Here is a 14,550-nt window from a genome sequence, read left to right as displayed (position 1 = left end):
AAATGTATCCAATTCCTGTGTGCGTGTTTACAAATATATATTTGATTACGTTGAATGAAATATCTCTGTGTACCTGGCATGACGAATATTCCAATACTCCACTACTCATTGACCACATGATCGAAGTACATTTGCAAATCCATTAATATCCTGATACGCAGTACGATATATCCAAAGCAGTAGTATCAAAGCAGACTATATAAATATTTAATAAATATTTAACGCTCTTCTGTGAAATATTCTTCCACTAAACAGACTGAAAGAGAAGATATTTCTGATTAAACGTTACCAAGTTCTATAACAATTTGGATAAAACAAATTCGTACACCAATCGATTTCTACGATAATTCTGGACAACACGCAGCTTCTAATTCCCCAGGCTATTTTTAAAACAATGAAAAAGAATTTTCTTAAGGTCTTAGAAAAATTTGTAACGCATCGAAAATCTTATTTAACTTTAAAAAAGTTCATCATTATTACGAAGAAAACACCGTTATTTACGATATTTTATTTCTTACACGCTGTTGTATATCCATACTCTTCAACCTGTAATAATAATTTCCTCTTCTTTTCTATTCGTTTTTTACGACCAACTGTTTACGACCAACCGCACAACGGAATTATAACAATAACGTAATGAATAAACCACAAGAAAACGATGCACTGAAGCATCGTTGTACCTGCATTACCAACCAATTTGTTTTCTGCCTAATCGGCGTATCTAACGTGCGACGTTCCCTGTAAATGCGGCGACGAAACGCCACGCCGCGAACTTAAGATCGGTATCGCTCGCAGCGCAATGTTCAGAAGGTGAAGGTTAACGCGATCTAACGAGCGGCCGTCACCTCTTCTGCGTGCCTTTCCTCTATCTGCCGCGAAATGCACTGGAAAAACACGCTTATCGCGTTGCTCACGTATCAGTGCTTCGCTAACGACCGACCGGCATGTATTTTCACGCTTAAATACGATCCAATTATATACATACTTGCGCAATGGGATTTTCATTGACAGATTAAAACAAAACTATCATCGGCTGGCTGAAAATAATTTTTGTTTTTTATTCCAAAAATTTTTCTCTTTATTCCAAAATTATTTGCAATTCTGCATTGATTAACTTTTGTTCAAGTAATTTGTCTTATCTATATCTTTGAAGACTATTTTTTATTACCATTTAGTGCATCATAGCGCTACGAAAATAATATATTTTATTGAATATATTTTACGATATTATTTAACATCAAACGATAGTAAATGCAAACGAAGACTTCAATAAATCAAACGAAGTGGATACTATCGATATGAAATTTTCTTGAAATTGTCGTTGTAATCTTGAATTATTATGCAACGATGTTATTTTTTCATATTATAATAGTCGCTATACTATTAACACTAGCACACTGGAATTAATGAAAACTTGTGTCTTGTATTATTTTCATCAACGAAAAAGTGAAAAAAAAAAGGAAGATGGCCTATCGCGTAAATAATTTTACAATTTTTCTCATTTCGAAATATTTGTTAAATTTCAAAGTTACATTGAGAAAGTATAATGAATGTTACCACCATACCATACCATCTAGAAATCGATTTAAACTGTCAGAAGCGTAGAACTGGTGATAATGGGAACAGAGAAACAGTGTTTCGGGGATGACAATCTGATCTTCTGAGGATCACACGTGGTATTAGCGTGTCAGAAGCTAACTGGGATTTGCTTGTTACACGCGTTTCCGGGGTGTTTCCGTGGCATCAGATTTTCCGTTATGACGCTCTTTATCTTTTCCGTCCACGTGGCAAGGAAACGTGACCGGGTTTCCGCATCGCGTTTTCGACAGGAAGACACGTTGATCCCGCGGAAGGGTTTCTACCTTTTACCAATTAACAGGTTAAACAAAGTGTTGGTCGCACGTGCGTGTAGTGGTTGGTTCCTGTTTTGTAATTCTGTAGCTAATAATATACACGGTGACGAAGAAAAATGTCTACGTTACAAGATCTCGTGTAAAGAATACGATCTTTTTATTGAATTTTTAATAAAATACGTCTTTGTTAAGTTTAATGAGAGGGTATTGAGATTTCGATGCTTGGAAATTTTATGAACGAAGAGAATCGACATCTTTTAAATGAAAGAAATTGAAAATTTATATGAGACTGGAAAATTTGTAGAAAAGCAGTTTGGCAATTTGGGAAAAGCTCGGGAATCTTTGAAAAATGTTCATAAATTCAAGGAAAAGAGGATTTTGATAACTCAGGAATTCTGCAACTTTGTAAAGAAGAGAAATAAAATTGCAAACTCTTCTATTTGCTAAAAGAAATGTTTAAAATTAAGAAGGGAAGAATTTAATAAACAAGAATGACAAGAAATGTTATGAAAGAGAACCAGTGATATATAATAAAGAATAACGAGCAAATTAATAAATGTTTATTAATTTGAATATCGAATAAACGATATGGCAATAGCTATTATGCTATTATATCCTAATTTATTAACACTAAAATCTCCATAATTGGAAACTTCGTTTATCACAACATTTATCTTATTCCAGTATCAACGTTATTGATCAGCAAATGACAATTTGATGGATTCAAGATCCTTCTCAATGTTAGCATTCGCATAAGACCTTAATTACTTGTTCGTCAATTAATTCATTATAATTCACGTAATGGCAGCTAATTAACCAAGGGAAACTTGACCTGTTCCAGGCGGCTGTTTACTTGCACAATATTTACCATTGGTTATTTTTGTACACAGCATTTTATAATCATAAATTCCACAAATGTGAATCAAATTTAAGAATTAAGAAATATTAGTTCTGATATATTTGTTTAGTGTACATTGCCTGTATTAACACAAAATAAAGAATTTTTCACGTTGCGCTTATGTTATACTATTATTTTGGATAATAAATAATCCGAAAAATTCTGTGAAGGGCTGCTAATATTCGTACAAATGAGCTGCGTTCTCGTTATCTAACGATTATCGTCTCTGCACTCTATCTAGTCGAGTGCGTGCAGATACGAGATTAATAAGCTACTCGCTATATTACAGTAATTTTACATTGCATTAATTTCCAAACGATATTTTCAACATTTTATAAAGTTTCATCAATCGATACCGTTGCAGTTGCTTACAAAATAATTATAACATTAGCGCAATGTAAGAAATTCTTTAGTCTGTTGATACAGGTAATATATTGGGTTGGCAACTAAGTGATTGCGGATTTTGTCATTCCCACCTAATGAAAAAACCCGCAATCACTTAGTTGCCAACCCAATAAATCAAAGAAATATGTAAGAGGTTAATTCTTCAATTTGATTCACATTTTGCGGAATTTATGATTATAAAATGCTGTGTACAAATTCGCTCTTAATAGAAAAATAATAATTGCAAATGTTGCATTATGATACCGGTTAATGAAAAATGTATTAATAATATTCGGATCGTAAGGGATCGCATAAATATTTGACGATAATAAATGTTAGTCTTAACGTGAAAACGGTATTACGTTCCTTTCATAATAATCTCATTGTGTCTCTAGAATTCATAAATCATAAATGTACGTACATATATATGCATATAATTTGATTAATATAATTACAGCTAGTTTGAATTATAGATGAATGAATTAATCACAATTGTATCAGAGTAGAAAGATCTTCACGGTTGATGGATCAACTTGGTCATTGCTGGTAGTTATCATCGACCTTCCAGAATGTTCCAGACATAATACTCCAATAGCCGTGATCGTCTAGTGGTTAGGACCCTACGTTGTGGCCGTAGTAACCCAGGTTCGAATCCTGGTCACGGCAATGTGCCAAGGCACATTGTCACGGTGGAGGTTTATTTTTTTTTCTTTTTTATTTAATTTTCTCAAAAGTTTTCTTAGCTCGGTATTAACAAAAATAAAAATTTTCGATAGAATTACGATTTTCTTGTTGATTTGCTCGTGACAGTTCGTAAATTGGTGACCAATGAAGTAATTGACTGGAATTTGTATTAGCAAAGGAAATATATTTTACTATTACTGTAATTTGCATATTATTGTTCTAAATGTGTTAGAACATTGAAAGATCATGATAAAATTTTTTTCAAAAATAATTCTATGAATTTGAATGCTCTGAAATTTTTCGTCGAGCAAAGGATAATAAGATTTCTTTATTCTGTAAGTTAGATCTACTTACTAGGGATTTCCAAATAAAATTGAATCCTGAATTATTTTAAAATTCATATGATAATATAATTAATATTTGTCGTATCAATGTCACTCAGATCAATCTGGAATAGTCCTACGTCTGATATAACTCGTAGAAATATGTGACATAAGCGAACGATAACGATACAAGTTTCCTATTATATTCGTTTTTTGTAACGAGTACAGCTCGATGGACTAGTTAAATTAAGAGAAAGAAAAAATTCTGTTTAACGCGTATCCAGATATTTCATCAAAGTAATTTCATACAATACTCAAAATTGAAGTTTTATTTATAGAAGAATTGTTTCATCAAAATTCTATTGAAGAGGTAAAATCAATTCAAATGTATTTACTTATAATTTATTCTTCTGCTTATGCATAGAACTTGTGAAAAAGTAGTCGAAGTAACAATGCTCATACATAAATACAGCAACGTTTTTTAAACAACATTGAATATTGTACGTGGTAGTTTCTAATGACGTTGCAAACATTTCTATGCATTTAATTATTCGGACATGATAAACGTTTGTACAGAACCTCAATTTCATGCTCCATTATCGCTAATTTTTTTTTGCATCTAATTACTATAAACAAACAAACGTGAACGAGGAAAATGTATTTTATAGACTCGAATAATAATCGACTAAAAATCTCTACTGCCATTAATTCGATTAAACTCACACCAGAAGATGCAAAGATTCACGAGATTTCAAATTATTAATCGACTAAAATTTCGTGAATATCGTAGCTTGTTAAACGTAAGAAAACGTGGCGTTTGCAACAGTAAAACTCCGGTTCAAGGAACTTCCCCGCGGATCAACAGGAAGTCCCTCGTTCGATCTTTACACGACTTCGCCAGCACGCTAAACCACAACGTGACAGGTCCAGTGGAACGTGTAGCGCGTTGCGGTAGGTCCTTGTCACGAGAACGATAAATCTCACGAGTCCAATATTCGCCACGAGAAACGTTCTCCGCCTGTTTCGCGGAACCATAATGAAAATTCCATGTAACTCAGATTCCAATACATACGAGTACATCTGTGCCCTATGTCGCAATCTGCTGGCAATAAATTCATTTAAATATCATAGAACGTTTCTGATAATACTAGCTGGAATTTCGACTGGAATTTCATTGCAGTTTTTACCATAATATTTAGACGCCGGTTACATCGTGAATCGTAAATAACCACGGAAAAGAAACTTCTCGGAACTTGGTTAAAAGAATGAGCTCGTGTGGATATCTTTCTGTTTCGTAAGGCTGTTCGAAAGTTTTCGGGAAATAGAAGGAAGTTGGAATGTACAGCGCTGTAGGAGACAAATGCATAAAATTCGCAAGCTGTTTGAAGAAGGAGAATTGAAAGTTGGACAGGATCGTGAAAAAGCATCGAAGGTCTCCGGAGACTTTGAAGCAGACGCAAGTTCAGGATTTGAGAGTTTTACGAATTGAAAATGCCAGCAGTTTGAAAATTGAACGAAAGATGAGGATCGAAAATCTTACATTGCTTCATCATATTTCTCGATGATAATTTATTTGGCCTTTAACCCTTTAAATACGGCTGTTGTAAAAAGCCAGTGAATTGAGATTCTCGTAAATTACAACTGCGGCCGAAAAGCGATAGTTCGAAGAAATTATCGACCATTCTGTTTTATGATTACTCTGCTGTATCAATAATTATAATTTTGTATTTATCCTGCACTTTCTTTCCGCGAGACGAATATTTCTATTTCTGTGTAACCGCTTCTCACAAATAGGTTCGCTTCAATTATATTGATAATGATATTGTATTTTCCATCTTTACTGCATTTAGAGGAAATAACTTATGAAAATGTGCCGCTTAATAGATTAATTTATAAACAAATATATGATCAAGATATCTAGGATTCTGAAACAATTCTAATACTCAAGAGGGAAACGCGTTATTAAGTAAATTATTAACACAAAAATCTTGCAGACACGGAAATTTATCTCGAATCTTTCAAACACAAAACATAGGATCCTGCAAGAAAAATTCTAAATATATCTGCTACGTTGTCGATCGATGCCATCGTTCAACGCGTGCAATATGAACGCTAAAGTACCGTGTTGGTTGGCACAGTTCCATCGTGTTCGTTCCCGTGGCCAACATACGTTATTATCCTCGTGCAGCTCGATTTTCAATCTTGTCGCACGCACACCGCATTATGCCGCGATATTTCTGGTACCCCTAACACCTTCGTGCCCCAAAACTGTTGCGATAAAGGAGCATAAATCACTCCTCGCCTGTTTTAGTACTCGTTTTCTATTTTCAGAATGGTCGAGACACAACCACGTTCGATTTTAACCGATATTAAAACCGCCAACTCTCAAACGTTAACGTTTAAAATAAACTTGTCGATGGATAGATACGTTACGTTTATGGGATATAATAGAAAAATAAATTTATTCTCGGTAAATCAATTTTTCTTTCCTGTTAGCGAACAACTATGAATTACGTGGGATTATAGAAGTTGGATATTTATTTATGTTTGGTAGAATTTTCAATCTGTATTTTCTAAATTTGATTGTCGTATCATTATCTTCCAAATCTTGACATTAATTTTTACCTTCTCTCGAGTAAAATTCAGCTCAAAAGAAGGTTAGGTCTTCCCCAAATTTCGTTCACGTGTCAACCTTACGAAGCTCCCATGCTAATTAGATCACGCAGCTGTACTCGAGTCCTCGTCGATATTATACAAAAATACGACGCTAAATCAAGAAAACAAAAATCCGAAAATTAAAAAGGAAAAATACGAAAGAGAACATACCGGGGATATAATTCGAACACCGTCGTAAAAGAGTAGAAGAATGAAAGAGTGGGGGGCGTACCGAGAGTGGTTTGAAAATTAATGGCGGTGCAGCTCGAAAATTATCGCGAGCATTAATTACGATATTTACGAGACGAGGCGTCCGGTGTAGCTATCGTTTGTTTATTAATAACCTCGATAAATAAGTATCATGAAGCAATTATAAGTCGGCTGGACCGCCAGGAGCGACGTTCACGTACACTCGTGCAAACATGCTTCTATTTGTGAGGTTAGGTTTGGTTAGAGTGGGGGCGAACGTCGCGGAAAAAAGGGGGCGAAGAAAGTGATTCGATGAGAGTAGAGGAAGACTGCCGGCCGATTTATTGGCTCGCGTGTTGGAGGGCAACGGGTGGTGCTTGTTAAGCCGGCTTTACAGCGGCACGACCGCGGCCAGATACCTTTATCATCGACTATAAATTTCGGCAGCGCCCCGATAGAAAGGGTCCGCGCGTTTGTAATTGGCAATAATTCACGGGTAGGAACAGCCGCGAGAAACGAGCCTGTCGATTCACGATCCACCGTCGAGATCATCGCGCACTGTACCTACGCATGTACAACCGTATAGTTGCGATACAGCCGTTAAAGGGAACGAATTCTGCCTCGTCTTATTCTTCTTTGTCCCTCCTCTTCTTCTTTTTCGCGATCTGTACAAATTGAGACGTTTGTACGGCACACCGTTTCGAGATGTGCTCTGGGTATCTTGGGTGTTGTATCTTGGAAGCTGGAATCTTAGGTTAGAAAGGAGGCAAGGAGAGAAACAAAAGTTGTTGGAGAATGATGGGTTCAAGACTGTGTGATTGCAGGGGATTGGACGTGCAGATTACATTCCTTTTCGGTACATAATGCGAGGAGAATTGGAAGCTTGGCGTCCCGGGGAATTCTTGTCTGTGGTGGCGCTAGTGTCCTACGTATCATATTACGTATAATGACGTATTTTCATCGGAGCAAATGCACGTGATGTCTTTTAAATTGTTCCTTCTTGCCGCATAATTTGAGGTGCATCTTAGATATTGCGATTGCATTGTATTCTTTAATTGTTTCATTAAATTTAGTTAAATTAAAGGGCAATGAACGTGGTAATTATGTTCCTTTCGGATGCACAATGTCAGCAGATTTGGAACATTAAATGGCCAACGAGTTCTAGTCCGTGGTGGCGCTAGTGTCGTTTGGCGTATGTACAATTCTATAGAATGCAGTGTATTTTGATCGAGTTACATTCTTTAAAGATTGCGCCAAGAGATTGTACTGAATAGACAAAAGAATCGAATATCTTTGCAGGAATATTACAAATGGACAAATTCGTGCCCAGAATAAATAAGATCAAAAAGAAGAGGGATTATCGATCTGACAATATCTGTTTCCATATAATCTCGTTGTATATCTACAAAATTCATCCATACAAATCGAGGTAACTCGAAACTATTCAACTTTCTCCTCTATCATTCGGCTGCAATCAGACGTGAAATATAATGCATCCAGCTACGCAATCGGCTGTACACTTTTTAGCACGGTCATTCAACAAACATAAATACACCATGTCTAATACATCTAATCCAGTTTCCAACGTCTAGTGACAAGAAAATAAGATACTACAAGACGCCGCGATTACACGCAACTACAAGCAACACGCCTGTAACGAAACCGTATAAAACTGTATATATACCTCCTTTTCCTCATTTTTCCCGCAGACAGTACAAGTTCTAAATTGCAAGCTGCAGATGCTATAAATTCATCTCGATGTCTTTGGCTTATATAGTTCTTACCATCGTCATCGTTTTCCATTAAAAAAAAAAAAAAAAAAAAAAGAGAGAGAGAAAAGCGGCTGGTCAGTTTTGGCGCGAAACGCCGAGTAATTCAAACGCAATTATCCGATCGTGAGGCGATTATCGATCGCAAGTCGATTAGGAGGCCATGGTAATTGCAGATAAGCATCCTTTTATTACTGATGGTCAAGACAAAAGTAACGTATTATTATAAGTAACTTTAGAGTCACAAAGAGCGTACTGCGGAAAATTGCTGGAATTTATCAGCCGAGCAGACGGCGAACAGAACTTGTCGCAGAATATCTTTATGGCTCAATCAGCGTTTGCAAATCGTTCGTAAATCATGGTTTCTTATGGCGGGCAGGGAAATAAAGGTGCGTTTTTCCGTCGTCGACGAGATGAGTTATCGCGCGCGCATGCTAGGGAAAATTTAAACGTGCGCTCGAGGGCGTTCAAGCCGATTTAATGGAGGGCACGGACGACAGAATTATTACTGGTGGGTAGAATGGCTTGGACAGAAGGTCGAAGGAAATTGAGGGGTTCGATAGTGAGATCGATCGATGTGCAGTCTAAATTGACGTTTATTTAATGGATACTAATCCAGTAAAGCTCTAGGTGGCCGTGTAGTTTGTATTTATGAACGTGCATGAAGGTAAGAACAATTTCATACAGTGCGTTTACGCTGCATTTCCATTTATTATCTGTAACCTGACCTCATTGCCTGAAAAGAGTTCACGAAGCTGTTATTACACGGTTCGCTCGGGTTAGTCACGTTACTCGAATTTTACTTCAAGTAATTTGAGATCTACTTTAAATACTGCTCTTCATTTGAAATATCGTTTCGAGATTCAAGCGAAATTGAGCTTCTTTCAACTGTTCCCTCATGGTCGTAGTATCGTTCATGCTGTTGTTGCTAAAATAAACTAAGTGTAGGAGAACTTTGTGTTCAATCGTACCGGGAGCATTACACTTCAGCAGGGAAGAGTTTCTTTCTTCTCTTCTGTAGCTACTTATTTTAGCCGAATGTCAGATTCCAATTATATCAAACAATTTTTTCTGACATCATATTTCCTTGTCTCAATGAACCATGCTTTTGTAATATTGTCTTTTTAATAATCTCTGCCATTGTTACACATATTTGAACATGCAGCATTTCTTGAAATTCTAGTTTAAGTTATCCATTACTTGAGACTAGGTTGCTTGAACTCAAACAACTTCAACTTAGGTAGCTTAAATTGCACGCGTGTGAGCACAAACTTTAGATCAAGCAATCAAACCCGAAGAAAGCACCAGAGTAACAAATATATTCATTTTATAAATATAATCAGGTTTCTTATTACGTGATTCTTCGAACATTATTAATGTTGTGTAACGTAAGTCAGCAATTTTTCCGAAAGATGATTCATGTGATTAATATTCAATTTCAAATTACTTATCTAAATTTAAAGACCATACAAGTTTAATACTGTTGCAAAGCGAATCATTCGCTTTTATCGATCTCAATATATCATTCGAGCCATATCGTTCCGGCTGTAATAAAAGCCGCTTGAATAGATCGATAGTCATCTATCGACCGTTTTATCTCGCTCGACATACCTTCTAACGAGGGTTAAAAAATACGAGACCGACGCTTGTCCGGACGAAAGTCATAGGATTAGAAAGCCGTATTATTTATGCAGAAATTTCACGCGTTTCTGCCCCCGATTTGCGGTTAATCGTCCAAGAATGCGTTGCGTATCCTGTCGTAAAGGAAGACCGTGGCCTCGTCCTTCACGCCCACCGCAGCTTTCATTCCTTGTCCTTCTTTTGAGATACCACGGCATAAGTGCTGCTTCGAAAATTCTAAAACGTTCCAGATTTCAAGAGATTTCAAGTTTTATCAAAAGTTTAGAATGTTAAAATTTCAAGTTGTCGGATTGTAGAATTTTCGAACCTTCAAATCTAAATTTCCAGATTTCGCGGTTGCAGAAATCTAAATTTCCGAAGTTCCAAACTTCCGAATCTTTCAATATTTTAATTTCCAAAGCGCTTAATTAAGATTTTCCAGTTCCAGCGTTCTCGAAGTTTCAAATAAAAATCTCCAAATTTCTCAGTCCCGAGAGATCCTTACATTCGTGAGATTTTTAAATTCCGAGATATTCGGTATTTCCTATTTCCAAATTTCCAAGTGTTCACATTTAGAAAAACGAGAAGCTTGAAAAATTATTTCACAAAACACCGTGCATTTCTAACTATTTTAATAGATAGATTCTTTTTCCTGCGTACTCCTCCAAAGGCAAGGAGCAGACGTTCGATGCGTCACGAGCCAATAATTTGTGTCCCCCTATGGGTGTCATCCTGTTTTTACCCTTTCGAATTTACCCCGGCGGAGGCTTCATCCACTCATCTTGTGTCGTTCGTCCCGACGTTTTTTCCCCCGATCGTCTAGGAGGCTAGAAGCGTCACGTGCCGCTCGAGAATCTGGAAGAACCGGATGCATTCGCGGTGATGGCGCGTAAAAGATTCATTTCTTCCTCGCTTCGTATCCACGTGGAAAGAGAAGAGACTCTCGGTCTTCTATTTTCATCTGTACCCTCGATTGTCGAACTACGCTAGCGCGTTGTTACACTTCCATCGTTCATACCCCTCTTTTTTTTTTTTTTTTTTTTTTAAATTGCTTATTCATTTCGTCATGTTACCAGCATTTTATAACTAGTTTTTTTGATATTTTATAGCGGAGTTTGAAGAAATATCAATTTCGTGGAAGCGATCATTCACGTAGATTGTTTTCTTTCTTTTCGATGTGTTATTTCTTTGGCTCTTTCTGTTTTCCCTTCCATTTCCTCTTTCTTTTTTTTTTTTCTTTTTTAACTTAGGTGCTTGTTCAGGTGTGCGCTTATGATGAGTCCGGTTCTTGCATTTCACTTGCTGGTGGATAGCTTGGATTTGTTTGGCTTATTTGATTTACCATGATTGATGGCGTAATTGAAGCAGGAAGAATGTGGCTATTTAATTGGTATAAATGTTTGCGAAAGGGGACTACATAATATGTATTTATGTAGTTAGATCATTCCGATTAAAATAATTAATTTATGAAGTACATATTACGCTATATTATATCATAATTTAGTAATAAAAGTCAGTAAAGACCAATAATAAAATTCAGTTCGTGAGAACGACTTCAATATATCTGTCCAATTTCTTACTTTACTGGTTATCCATATCTTATTTTCTACATTTACTTATCGCGCCTGTGTATCTCGTCCTGGCAACGCAACAACATGCAGCCACTGCAATTTAATAACAAAAATTAGAAACCAGTACACCACCCTACAACCGTTTCATAAATTATCACTTTTACTAATTTCCATATGAATAGAAGACCACGCGTCGTCCCAATGCTTTTTCCAGTAAAACAGAGATACAGCTACAAGCGAGGTATAACGTGAGAATTTGTGTTACATGTTCTGAAGTACAAACCGTTAGAAACATCAGATTTTCTTATCCCCTTCGCGTAAAAATGAATTTAAAACAATAATCGTAGGAATTACTTAATAATAGATTCAATTCAATTATCGACTTTAATTACACATAAAAAGATCCTTTATTGTAATATTTCCATACAAACATCCTCATACATGTATTAGTATACATGAGATACACAAGCTTTCAAATTCAAATTCATTGATTAAAAATGCTGGTACAATTACATACAAACACTTATGTAATGTGTAAATTATATATAAATATAATTAACATTCTCCACTTCAGAAAATATAATTGTATTCTGTGTTACGAAAGCCTTATCTTTCATTACATCCTCTGCTTATCTTGTAAACTTTATTTGACCAAGAGAGAGAATTGAATTAGCACGCGAAAATATGCATAAGATTATGCATAACATACAATTAAAATTTTCCACTAAGAGACATAGTTGCATTCTGTATTACAAATTAAACGTATCATAGAAGCATCATCTTTCATTATATTCTATGTGTATTCATGAATCTATTTAGTAAACTTTATTTGAGAGCTATAGTATCGAAATTTAGTATACCGATTTTTGAAAAATATTGAAATATTTATTACAATCTGTTTCTCTGACATTCCCGATTTCACTGTGTCAAAGACCAGTCTGAATTGTCATGTCCACATTCAATTCAGTTTCAAACGTCCCTATATAATAAATGTTAATTATATAATATAAAATATAATAAATTATAAAATATAATAAATGATAATTTCAATTAATAAATATTAGTACTATATTTTGCAGAAGATATGTTTAAAATTTTACTTTAAATATTTAAAAATTAAAATCCATAAATATCTCAAATTGTTTACGGTGAACATAGCTAATTTTAAAATTACACTCATTTGACCGAGAGAGAAAATTAAATTAGCGCGCGAAAGTATACATAAAAGTATGTATATACATAAGGACGCTTTGCTTATCGGAAATCGACCGAGTCCTGTTCGTGTCGGCTCGTGCCATCTCTCCCCTCCCTCTCCCCACCCTATAGCGACGCGAACCTGTTGCGCAGGGGTTTATTCTTCTGCCGAAAATCATTGCGTTAGGATGTATTACCACGTTGGAAGTATGTCATATTCATTAATTACGTAGTAATTCAATTTCCACTTTGCAACCATTTCTACGCTACGATTAACTTCATTTCCTTAGTACGTATATGTTTAATCGTTCCTTTAACCATTATTATCGTAAAGTCAAGTAGTTATTCGATATATTGTTATAGTTTTTCCGTTGGTGTTGCATCGGTGGCCATATTTGAAGGTTAGAGTCATCGCCAACTATAAGTGCCTTGTACAACGAGCTTTTGAATTCGATTATTGTTTTATTTTTATATAATTGATTTTAATAATTGCTAATTATTGGTTTATCGTATATTTGCTTTAAACTGTTGGTTTTGTTTTCTGCAGATTGTTGGCTGGTTGCATGGGTGAAATTGAGAGAATAGGAGTTTGCAATATGGACGTCGCAGGTGATCTATGATCGATAAAGCAAATTTGTGGAGGCCAGTAGAGACGCCATTGATGATTTACAGTCAACCCGTTAACATTTCACGCAGGATTTGGTAATGTTTGCATTTTGATGATATGTATAACACAGATAGACGTTTAGTAGTTCTAGTTTTTAACTGTTCTATCTACACTATATAGTTTTGTAAATTGAGAGAACTGTATTTAAAATTCATGAAGCTCGATACCTATTCGATATGTAGTAGCAGAAAAAGACTGAATATTTTTTCTTTCTTAGTAGAATTTTCATAATATTATCATGAATTCGTATTCCGTATACCAATGAGGCATGGTTAAATTGGTTAATTATATTTTTATGAAAATGAAGTTAGAACAGTTAAGAAGTAAGACGATGGTATGCATACGTTTATATCCACTTTTTATTGATTCATTGTCAAATTATAATATTAGTAGGTATCTACCTACTAATCTAACTTATTTAAATTGCTATTTAATTTATTTCTATACAAATAGATTGGTAATTAACGTATGCATAATTAAGAGTGATATTTAAGTAAATAAAGAAGTATAAAGTAGATAAGTAGAAAATAGATACGTAATTAAGTAGATAAAATAACATAATTCTTTATGAGAGATATTTCACTTTCTTAATTTATTTTAAATATCAGTTATACTAAATTTTTATTCTAATGAGGAAATAATATTTACAATCTTTATGTTAAAAATAAATGAAATAAAGTCTCATGCAGAGTTATACAAGTAGTTAAAAATTTAATTTGAACTTTGAATTTGAAAATTTATTT

At 35.0% G+C, this 14,550-nt stretch overlaps 1 protein-coding gene and 1 non-coding gene across 5 annotated transcripts in view; both read left to right on the top strand.

Annotated features, from left to right (window-relative positions):
• Nucleotides 1-14,550, top strand: part of LOC117230819 (conserved oligomeric Golgi complex subunit 1) — a 113,369-nt gene that overhangs the window by 32,220 nt on the left and 66,599 nt on the right. For 2 of the 4 annotated variants that reach the window (XM_033488655.1, XM_033488659.1), the window contains exons 1-2: nucleotides 13,296-13,429; nucleotides 13,688-13,842. The gene's annotated coding sequence lies outside the window, so the exon portion shown is untranslated. Of the gene's footprint in view, nucleotides 1-13,295; nucleotides 13,430-13,503; nucleotides 13,542-13,687; nucleotides 13,843-14,550 lie in introns of those variants that run through there. The other 2 variants (XM_033488657.1, XM_033488658.1) reach the window with 2 other exon arrangements.
• Nucleotides 3,730-3,801, top strand: Trnah-gug. The gene has a single exon. It is a non-coding gene; the product is annotated as a tRNA-His (tRNA).

Source organism: Bombus vosnesenskii, unplaced genomic scaffold, assembly GCF_011952255.1.
Source record: "Bombus vosnesenskii isolate JDL3184/JDL3185 unplaced genomic scaffold, Bvos_JDL3184-5_v1.1 scf7180000013267, whole genome shotgun sequence".
Taxonomy (NCBI): Eukaryota; Metazoa; Arthropoda; class Insecta; order Hymenoptera; family Apidae; genus Bombus; species Bombus vosnesenskii.
This window is presented reverse-complemented; position numbering and strand designations above follow the sequence as displayed.